Source organism: Pelobates fuscus, unplaced genomic scaffold, assembly GCF_036172605.1.
Source record: "Pelobates fuscus isolate aPelFus1 unplaced genomic scaffold, aPelFus1.pri scaffold_82, whole genome shotgun sequence".
Taxonomy (NCBI): Eukaryota; Metazoa; Chordata; class Amphibia; order Anura; family Pelobatidae; genus Pelobates; species Pelobates fuscus.
In genome coordinates, this window is record NW_026961987.1 from 36,299 (window position 1) to 48,581 (window position 12,283).

Below are 12,283 nucleotides of genomic sequence, written 5' to 3' on the forward strand. Positions count from 1 at the left end.
GGAATCCTGGCCTGGCTAGTTATATTGTATTTCTGGAATCCTGGCCCTGGCTAGTTATATTGTATTTCTGTAATCCTGACCTGGCTAGTTATATTGTATTTCTGGAATCCTGACCTGGCTAGTTATATTGTATTTCTGGAATCCTGGCCCTGGCTAGTTATATTGTATTTCTGTAATCCTGACCCTGGCTAGTTATATTGTATTTCTGGAATCCTGACCTGGCTAGTTATATTGTATTTCTGGAATCCTGACCTGGCTAGTTATATTGTATTTCTGGAATCCTGGCCCTGGCTAGTTATATTGTATTTCTGGAATCCTGACCCTGACTAGTTATATTGTATTTCTGGAATCCTGACCCTGGCTAGTTATATTGTATTTCTGGAATCCTGGCCCTGGCTAGTTATATTGTATTTCTGGAATCCTGACCTGGCTAGTTATATTGTATTTCTGTAATCCTGATTTTGGCTAGTTATATTGTATTTCTGGAATCCTGATTTTGGCTAGTTATATTGTATTTCTGGAATCCTGGCCCTGGCTAGTTATATTGTATTTCTGGAATCCTGGCCCTGGCTAGTTATATTGTATTTCTGGAATCCTGACCCTGGCTAGTTATATTGTATTTCTGGAATCCTGGCCCTGGCTAGTTATATTGTATTTCTGGAATCCTGACCCTGGCTAGTTATATTGTATTTCTGGAATCCTGGCCCTGGCTAGTTATATTGTATTTCTGGAATCCTGACCCTGGCTAGTTATATTGTATTTCTGGAATCCTGACCTGGCTAGTTATATTGTATTTCTGGAATCCTGGCCCTGGCTAGTTATATTGTATTTCTGTAATCCTGACCCTGGCTAGTTATATTGTATTTCTGGAATCCTGACCTGGCTAGTTATATTGTATTTCCGGAATCCTGACCCTGGCTAGTTATATTGTATTTCTGTAATCCTGACCCTGGCTAGTTATATTGTATTTCTGGAATCCTGACCTGGCTAGTTATATTGTATTTCTGGAATCCTGGCCCTGGCTAGTTATATTGTATTTCTGGAATCCTGACCCTGGCTAGTTATATTGTATTTCTGGAATCCTGATTTTGGCTAGTTATATTGTATTTCTGGAATCCTGACCCTGGCTAGTTATATTGTATTTCTGGAATCCTGACCCTGGCTAGTTATATTGTATTTCTGGAATCCTGACCTGGCTAGTTATATTGTATTTCTGGAATCCTGATTTTGGCTAGTTATATTGTATTTCTGTAATCCTGACCCTGGCTAGTTATATTGTATTTCTGGAATCCTGGCCCTGGCTAGTTATATTGTATTTCTGGAATCCTGACCCTGGCTAGTTATATTGTATTTCTGGAATCCTGGCCCTGGCTAGTTATATTGTATTTCTGGAATCCTGACCTGGCTAGTTATATTGTATTTCTGGAATCCTGGCCCTGGCTAGTTATATTGTATTTCTGGAATCCTGGCCCTGGCTAGTTATATTGTATTTCTGGAATCCTGACCCTGGCTAGTTATATTGTATTTCTGGAATCCTGACCTGGCTAGTTATATTGTATTTCTGGAATCCTGGCCCTGGCTAGTTATATTGTATTTCTGGAATCCTGACCCTGGCTAGTTATATTGTATTTCTGGAATCCTGACCTGGCTAGTTATATTGTATTTCTGGAATCCTGACCCTGGCTAGTTATATTGTATTTCTGTAATCCTGACCTGGCTAGTTATATTGTATTTCTGGAATCCTGACCTGGCTAGTTATATTGTATTTCTGGAATCCTGGCCCTGGCTAGTTATATTGTATTTCTGGAATCCTGACCCTGGCTAGTTATATTGTATTTCTGGAATCCTGACCCTGGCTAGTTATATTGTATTTCTGGAATCCTGACCTGGCTAGTTATATTGTATTTCTGTAATCCTGACCCTGGCTAGTTATATTGTATTTCTGGAATCCTGGCCCTGGCTAGTTATATTGTATTTCTGGAATCCTGACCTGGCTAGTTATATTGTATTTCTGGAATCCTGGCCCTGGCTAGTTATATTGTATTTCTGGAATCCTGGCCCTGGCTAGTTATATTGTATTTCTGGAATCCTGGCCCTGGCTAGTTATATTGTATTTCTGGAATCCTGACCCTGGCTAGTTATATTGTATTTCTGGAATCCTGACCCTGGCTAGTTATATTGTATTTCTGGAATCCTGATTTTGGCTAGTTATATTGTATTTCTGGAATCCTGATTTTGGCTAGTTATATTGTATTTCTGGAATCCTGACCCTGGCTAGTTATATTGTATTTCTGGAATCCTGGCCCTGGCTAGTTATATTGTATTTCTGGAATCCTGGCCTGGCTAGTTATATTGTATTTCTGGAATCCTGGCCCTGGCTAGTTATATTGTATTTCTGTAATCCTGACCTGGCTAGTTATATTGTATTTCTGGAATCCTGGCCCTGGCTAGTTATATTGTATTTCTGGAATCCTGACCCTGGCTAGTTATATTGTATTTCTGGAATCCTGACCTGGCTAGTTATATTGTATTTCTGGAATCCTGACCTGGCTAGTTATATTGTATTTCTGGAATCCTGACCCTGGCTAGTTATATTGTATTTCTGGAATCCTGACCTGGCTAGTTATATTGTATTTCTGGAATCCTGGCCCTGGCTAGTTATATTGTATTTCTGGAATCCTGGCCCTGGCTAGTTATATTGTATTTCTGGAATCCTGGCCCTGGCTAGTTATATTGTATTTCTGGAATCCTGACCTGGCTAGTTATATTGTATTTCTGGAATCCTGACCCTGGCTAGTTATATTGTATTTCTGGAATCCTGGCCCTGGCTAGTTATATTGTATTTCTGGAATCCTGATTTTGGCTAGTTATATTGTATTTCTGGAATCCTGGCCCTGGCTAGTTATATTGTATTTCTGGAATCCTGACCCTGGCTAGTTATATTGTATTTCTGGAATCCTGACCTGGCTAGTTATATTGTATTTCTGGAATCCTGACCTGGCTAGTTATATTGTATTTCTGGAATCCTGACCCTGGCTAGTTATATTGTATTTCTGGAATCCTGGCCCTGGCTAGTTATATTGTATTTCTGGAATCCTGACCCTGGCTAGTTATATTGTATTTCTGGAATCCTGGCCCTGGCTAGTTATATTGTATTTCTGGAATCCTGACCTGGCTAGTTATATTGTATTTCTGGAATCCTGGCCCTGGCTAGTTATATTGTATTTCTGTAATCCTGACCCTGGCTAGTTATATTGTATTTCTGGAATCCTGACCTGGCTAGTTATATTGTATTTCTGGAATCCTGGCCCTGGCTAGTTATATTGTATTTCTGGAATCCTGGCCCTGGCTAGTTGTATTTCTGGAATCCTGGCCCTGGCTAGTTATATTGTATTTCTGGAATCCTGACCTGGCTAGTTATATTGTATTTCTGGAATCCTGGCCCTGGCTAGTTATATTGTATTTCTGTAATCCTGACCCTGGCTAGTTATATTGTATTTCTGGAATCCTGACCTGGCTAGTTATATTGTATTTCTGGAATCCTGGCCCTGGCTAGTTATATTGTATTTCTGGAATCCTGGCCCTGGCTAGTTATATTGTATTTCTGGAATCCTGGCCCTGGCTAGTTATATTGTATTTCTGGAATCCTGATTTTGGCTAGTTATATTGTATTTCTGTAATCCTGACCTGGCTAGTTATATTGTATTTCTGGAATCCTGACCTGGCTAGTTATATTGTATTTCTGGAATCCTGACCTGGCTAGTTATATTGTATTTCTGGAATCCTGACCTGGCTAGTTATATTGTATTTCTGGAATCCTGATTTTGGCTAGTTATATTGTATTTCTGGAATCCTGGCCCTGGCTAGTTATATTGTATTTCTGGAATCCTGACCCTGGCTAGTTATATTGTATTTCTGGAATCCTGACCTGGCTAGTTATATTGTATTTCTGGAATCCTGACCTGGCTAGTTATATTGTATTTCTGGAATCCTGACCTGGCTAGTTATATTGTATTTCTGGAATCCTGGCCCTGGCTAGTTATATTGTATTTCTGGAATCCTGACCCTGGCTAGTTATATTGTATTTCTGGAATCCTGGCCCTGGCTAGTTATATTGTATTTCTGGAATCCTGGCCCTGGCTAGTTATATTGTATTTCTGGAATCCTGACCTGGCTAGTTATATTGTATTTCTGTAATCCTGACCTGGCTAGTTATATTGTATTTCTGGAATCCTGACCCTGGCTAGTTATATTGTATTTCTGGAATCCTGACCCTGGCTAGTTATATTGTATTTCTGGAATCCTGGCCCTGGCTAGTTATATTGTATTTCTGGAATCCTGACCTGGCTAGTTATATTGTATTTCTGGAATCCTGACCTGACTAGTTATATTGTATTTCTGGAATCCTGACCTGGCTAGTTATATTGTATTTCTGGAATCCTGGCCCTGGCTAGTTATATTGTATTTCTGGAATCCTGACCTGGCTAGTTATATTGTATTTCTGGAATCCTGACCCTGGCTAGTTATATTGTATTTCTGGAATCCTGACCCTGACTAGTTATATTGTATTTCTGGAATCCTGATTTTGGCTAGTTATATTGTATTTCTGGAATCCTGACCTGGCTAGTTATATTGTATTTCTGGAATCCTGACCTGGCTAGTTATATTGTATTTCTGGAATCCTGACCCTGGCTAGTTATATTGTATTTCTGGAATCCTGACCCTGGCTAGTTATATTGTATTTCTGGAATCCTGACCTGGCTAGTTATATTGTATTTCTGGAATCCTGACCTGGCTAGTTATATTGTATTTCTGGAATCCTGACCCTGGCTAGTTATATTGTATTTCTGGAATCCTGGCCCTGGCTAGTTATATTGTATTTCTGGAATCCTGGCCCTGACTAGTTATATTGTATTTCTGGAATCCTGGCCCTGACTAGTTATATTGTATTTCTGGAATCCTGACCCTGGCTAGTTATATTGTATTTCTGGAATCCTGATTTTGGCTAGTTATATTGTATTTCTGGAATCCTGACCTGGCTAGTTATATTGTATTTCTGTAATCCTGACCTGGCTAGTTATATTGTATTTCTGGAATCCTGACCCTGGCTAGTTATATTGTATTTCTGGAATCCTGACCCTGGCTAGTTATATTGTATTTCTGGAATCCTGACCCTGGCTAGTTATATTGTATTTCTGGAATCCTGACCCTGGCTAGTTATATTGTATTTCTGGAATCCTGACCTGGCTAGTTATATTGTATTTCTGGAATCCTGACCTGGCTAGTTATATTGTATTTCTGGAATCCTGACCTGGCTAGTTATATTGTATTTCTGGAATCCTGGCCCTGGCTAGTTATATTGTATTTCTGGAATCCTGATTTTGGCTAGTTATATTGTATTTCTGTAATCCTGACCCTGGCTAGTTATATTGTATTTCTGGAATCCTGGCCCTGGCTAGTTATATTGTATTTCTGGAATCCTGACCCTGGCTAGTTATATTGTATTTCTGGAATCCTGACCCTGGCTAGTTATATTGTATTTCTGGAATCCTGGCCCTGGCTAGTTATATTGTATTTCTGGAATCCTGACCCTGGCTAGTTATATTGTATTTCTGGAATCCTGGCCCTGGCTAGTTATATTGTATTTCTGTAATCCTGGCCCTGGCTAGTTATATTGTATTTCTGGAATCCTGACCCTGGCTAGTTATATTGTATTTCTGGAATCCTGGCCCTGGCTAGTTATATTGTATTTCTGGAATCCTGACCTGGCTAGTTATATTGTATTTCTGGAATCCTGGCCCTGGCTAGTTATATTGTATTTCTGGAATCCTGGCCCTGGCTAGTTATATTGTATTTCTGGAATCCTGACCTGGCTAGTTATATTGTATTTCTGGAATCCTGACCTGGCTAGTTATATTGTATTTCTGGAATCCTGGCCTGGCTAGTTATATTGTATTTCTGGAATCCTGGCCCTGGCTAGTTATATTTTATTTCTGGAATCCTGACCCTGGCTAGTTATATTGTATTTCTGGAATCCTGGCCCTGGCTAGTTATATTGTATTTCTGGAATCCTGACCCTGGCTAGTTATATTGTATTTCTGGAATCCTGGCCCTGGCTAGTTATATTGTATTTCTGTAATCCTGGCCCTGGCTAGTTATATTGTATTTCTGGAATCCTGACCTGGCTAGTTATATTGTATTTCTGGAATCCTGGCCCTGGCTAGTTATATTGTATTTCTGGAATCCTGACCCTGGCTAGTTATATTGTATTTCTGGAATCCTGGCCCTGGCTAGTTATATTGTATTTCTGGAATCCTGGCCCTGGCTAGTTATATTGTATTTCTGGAATCCTGGCCCTGGCTAGTTATATTGTATTTCTGGAATCCTGGCCCTGGCTAGTTATATTGTATTTCTGGAATCCTGACCCTGGCTAGTTATATTGTATTTCTGGAATCCTGACCCTGGCTAGTTATATTGTATTTCTGGAATCCTGACCCTGGCTAGTTATATTGTATTTCTGGAATCCTGGCCCTGGCTAGTTATATTGTATTTCTGGAATCCTGACCTGGCTAGTTATATTGTATTTCTGTAATCCTGATTTTGGCTAGTTATATTGTATTTCTGTAATCCTGACCCTGGCTAGTTATATTGTATTTCTGTAATCCTGGCCCTGGCTAGTTATATTGTATTTCTGGAATCCTGATTTTGGCTAGTTATATTGTATTTCTGGAATCCTGGCCCTGGCTAGTTATATTGTATTTCTGGAATCCTGACCCTGGCTAGTTATATTGTATTTCTGGAATCCTGACCTGGCTAGTTATATTGTATTTCTGGAATCCTGGCCCTGGCTAGTTATATTGTATTTCTGTAATCCTGACCCTGGCTAGTTATATTGTATTTCTGGAATCCTGACCTGGCTAGTTATATTGTATTTCCGGAATCCTGACCCTGGCTAGTTATATTGTATTTCTGTAATCCTGACCCTGGCTAGTTATATTGTATTTCTGGAATCCTGGCCCTGGCTAGTTATATTGTATTTCTGGAATCCTGGCCCTGGCTAGTTATATTGTATTTCTGGAATCCTGACCCTGGCTAGTTATATTGTATTTCTGGAATCCTGATTTTGGCTAGTTATATTGTATTTCTGGAATCCTGATTTTGGCTAGTTATATTGTATTTCTGGAATCCTGACCTGGCTAGTTATATTGTATTTCTGGAATCCTGACCCTGGCTAGTTATATTGTATTTCTGGAATCCTGACCTGGCTAGTTATATTGTATTTCTGGAATCCTGACCTGGCTAGTTATATTGTATTTCTGGAATCCTGGCCCTGGCTAGTTATATTGTATTTCTGGAATCCTGACCTGGCTAGTTATATTGTATTTCTGGAATCCTGGCCCTGGCTAGTTATATTGTATTTCTGGAATCCTGACCCTGGCTAGTTATATTGTATTTCTGGAATCCTGACCTGGCTAGTTATATTGTATTTCTGGAATCCTGGCCCTGGCTAGTTATATTGTATTTCTGTAATCCTGACCCTGGCTAGTTATATTGTATTTCTGGAATCCTGACCTGGCTAGTTATATTGTATTTCCGGAATCCTGACCCTGGCTAGTTATATTGTATTTCTGTAATCCTGACCCTGGCTAGTTATATTGTATTTCTGGAATCCTGGCCCTGGCTAGTTATATTGTATTTCTGGAATCCTGGCCCTGGCTAGTTATATTGTATTTCTGGAATCCTGACCCTGGCTAGTTATATTGTATTTCTGGAATCCTGATTTTGGCTAGTTATATTGTATTTCTGGAATCCTGATTTTGGCTAGTTATATTGTATTTCTGGAATCCTGACCTGGCTAGTTATATTGTATTTCTGGAATCCTGACCCTGGCTAGTTATATTGTATTTCTGGAATCCTGACCTGGCTAGTTATATTGTATTTCTGGAATCCTGACCCTGGCTAGTTATATTGTATTTCTGGAATCCTGACCTGGCTAGTTATATTGTATTTCTGGAATCCTGGCCCTGGCTAGTTATATTGTATTTCTGGAATCCTGGCCCTGGCTAGTTATATTGTATTTCTGGAATCCTGGCCCTGGCTAGTTATATTGTATTTCTGGAATCCTGGCCCTGGCTAGTTATATTGTATTTCTGGAATCCTGACCCTGGCTAGTTATATTGTATTTCTGGAATCCTGGCCCTGGCTAGTTATATTGTATTTCTGTAATCCTGACCCTGGCTAGTTATATTGTATTTCTGGAATCCTGGCCCTGGCTAGTTATATTGTATTTCTGGAATCCTGACCTGGCTAGTTATATTGTATTTCTGGAATCCTGGCCCTGGCTAGTTATATTGTATTTCTGTAATCCTGACCCTGGCTAGTTATATTGTATTTCTGGAATCCTGGCCCTGGCTAGTTATATTGTATTTCTGGAATCCTGACCCTGGCTAGTTATATTGTATTTCTGGAATCCTGACCCTGGCTAGTTATATTGTATTTCTGGAATCCTGACCCTGGCTAGTTATATTGTATTTCTGGAATCCTGGCCCTGGCTAGTTATATTGTATTTCTGGAATCCTGGCCCTGGCTAGTTATATTGTATTTCTGGAATCCTGACCTGGCTAGTTATATTGTATTTCTGGAATCCTGGCCCTGGCTAGTTATATTGTATTTCTGGAATCCTGACCTGGCTAGTTATATTGTATTTCTGTAATCCTGACCCTGGCTAGTTATATTGTATTTCTGGAATCCTGACCTGGCTAGTTATATTGTATTTCTGTAATCCTGACCCTGGCTAGTTATATTGTATTTCTGGAATCCTGACCTGGCTAGTTATATTGTATTTCTGTAATCCTGACCCTGGCTAGTTATATTGTATTTCTGGAATCCTGACCTGGCTAGTTATATTGTATTTCTGGAATCCTGACCCTGGCTAGTTATATTGTATTTCTGGAATCCTGACCTGGCTAGTTATATTGTATTTCTGGAATCCTGACCTGGCTAGTTATATTGTATTTCTGGAATCCTGACCTGGCTAGTTATATTGTATTTCTGGAATCCTGACCCTGGCTAGTTATATTGTATTTCTGGAATCCTGACCCTGGCTAGTTATATTGTATTTCTGGAATCCTGGCCCTGGCTAGTTATATTGTATTTCTGGAATCCTGACCCTGGCTAGTTATATTGTATTTCTGTAATCCTGACCCTGGCTAGTTATATTGTATTTCTGGAATCCTGGCCCTGGCTAGTTATATTGTATTTCTGGAATCCTGACCCTGGCTAGTTATATTGTATTTCTGGAATCCTGACCCTGGCTAGTTATATTGTATTTCTGGAATCCTGACCCTGGCTAGTTATATTGTATTTCTGGAATCCTGACCCTGGCTAGTTATATTGTATTTCTGGAATCCTGATTTTGGCTAGTTATATTGTATTTCTGGAATCCTGACCTGGCTAGTTATATTGTATTTCTGGAATCCTGACCCTGGCTAGTTATATTGTATTTCTGGAATCCTGACCCTGGCTAGTTATATTGTATTTCTGGAATCCTGACCCTGGCTAGTTATATTGTATTTCTGGAATCCTGACCCTGGCTAGTTATATTGTATTTCTGTAATCCTGACCTGGCTAGTTATATTGTATTTCTGGAATCCTGACCCTGGCTAGTTATATTGTATTTCTGGAATCCTGACCCTGGCTAGTTATATTGTATTTCTGGAATCCTGACCCTGGCTAGTTATATTGTATTTCTGGAATCCTGATTTTGGCTAGTTATATTGTATTTCTGGAATCCTGGCCCTGGCTAGTTATATTGTATTTCTGGAATCCTGACCCTGGCTAGTTATATTGTATTTCTGGAATCCTGACCTGGCTAGTTATATTGTATTTCTGGAATCCTGACCCTGGCTAGTTATATTGTATTTCTGGAATCCTGACCCTGGCTAGTTATATTGTATTTCTGGAATCCTGACCCTGGCTAGTTATATTGTATTTCTGGAATCCTGGCCCTGGCTAGTTATATTGTATTTCTGGAATCCTGACCTGGCTAGTTATATTGTATTTCTGGAATCCTGGCCCTGGCTAGTTATATTGTATTTCTGGAATCCTGACCCTGGCTAGTTATATTGTATTTCTGGAATCCTGGCCCTGGCTAGTTATATTGTATTTCTGGAATCCTGGCCCTGGCTAGTTATATTGTATTTCTGGAATCCTGACCTGGCTAGTTATATTGTATTTCTGGAATCCTGACCTGACTAGTTATATTGTATTTCTGGAATCCTGGCCCTGGCTAGTTATATTGTATTTCTGGAATCCTGGCCCTGGCTAGTTATATTGTATTTCTGGAATCCTGACCCTGGCTAGTTATATTGTATTTCTGGAATCCTGGCCCTGGCTAGTTATATTGTATTTCTGGAATCCTGGCCTGGCTAGTTATATTGTATTTCTGGAATCCTGACCTGGCTAGTTATATTGTATTTCTGGAATCCTGGCCCTGGCTAGTTATATTGTATTTCTGGAATCCTGACCTGGCTAGTTATATTGTATTTCTGGAATCCTGATTTTGGCTAGTTATATTGTATTTCTGGAATCCTGGCCCTGGCTAGTTATATTGTATTTCTGGAATCCTGACCTGGCTAGTTATATTGTATTTCTGGAATCCTGACCCTGGCTAGTTATATTTTATTTCTGGAATCCTGACCCTGGCTAGTTATATTGTATTTCTGGAATCCTGGCCCTGGCTAGTTATATTGTATTTCTGGAATCCTGACCCTGGCTAGTTATATTGTATTTCTGGAATCCTGACCCTGGCTAGTTATATTGTATTTCTGGAATCCTGACCCTGGCTAGTTATATTGTATTTCTGGAATCCTGACCTGACTAGTTATATTGTATTTCTGGAATCCTGACCTGGCTAGTTATATTGTATTTCTGGAATCCTGACCTGACTAGTTATATTGTATTTCTGGAATCCTGACCCTGGCTAGTTATATTGTATTTCTGGAATCCTGACCTGGCTAGTTATATTGTATTTCTGGAATCCTGACCTGGCTAGTTATATTGTATTTCTGGAATCCTGACCTGACTAGTTATATTGTATTTCTGGAATCCTGACCTGGCTAGTTATATTGTATTTCTGGAATCCTGACCTGGCTAGTTATATTTTATTTCTGGAATCCTGACCTGGCTAGTTATATTGTATTTCTGGAATCCTGACCTGGCTAGTTATATTGTATTTCTGGAATCCTGGCCCTGGCTAGTTATATTGTATTTCTGGAATCCTGACCCTGGCTAGTTATATTGTATTTCTGGAATCCTGGCCCTGGCTAGTTATATTGTATTTCTGGAATCCTGACCCTGGCTAGTTATATTGTATTTCTGGAATCCTGACCCTGGCTAGTTATATTGTATTTCTGGAATCCTGGCCCTGGCTAGTTATATTGTATTTCTGGAATCCTGGCCCTGGCTAGTTATATTGTATTTCTGGAATCCTGACCCTGGCTAGTTATATTGTATTTCTGGAATCCTGACCTGGCTAGTTATATTGTATTTCTGGAATCCTGACCTGGCTAGTTATATTGTATTTCTGGAATCCTGACCTGGCTAGTTATATTGTATTTCTGGAATCCTGACCCTGGCTAGTTATATTGTATTTCTGTAATCCTGACCTGGCTAGTTATATTGTATTTCTGGAATCCTGGCCCTGGCTAGTTATATTGTATTTCTGGAATCCTGGCCCTGGCTAGTTATATTGTATTTCTGGAATCCTGGCCCTGGCTAGTTATATTGTATTTCTGGAATCCTGACCCTGGCTAGTTATATTGTATTTCTGGAATCCTGACCTGGCTAGTTATATTGTATTTCTGGAATCCTGACCCTGGCTAGTTATATTGTATTTCTGGAATCCTGACCTGGCTAGTTATATTGTATTTCTGGAATCCTGATTTTGGCTAGTTATATTGTATTTCTGGAATCCTGGCCCTGGCTAGTTATATTGTATTTCTGTAATCCTGACCCTGGCTAGTTATATTGTATTTCTGGAATCCTGACCTGGCTAGTTATATTGTATTTCTGTAATCCTGGCCCTGGCTAGTTATATTGTATTTCTGGAATCCTGGCCCTGGCTAGTTATATTTTATTTCTGGAATCCTGACCCTGGCTAGTTATATTGTATTTCTGGAATCCTGACCCTGGCTAGTTATATTGTATTTCTGGAATCCTGACCCTGGCTAGTTATATTGTATTTCTGGAATCCTGACCCTGGCTAGTTATATTGTATTTCTGG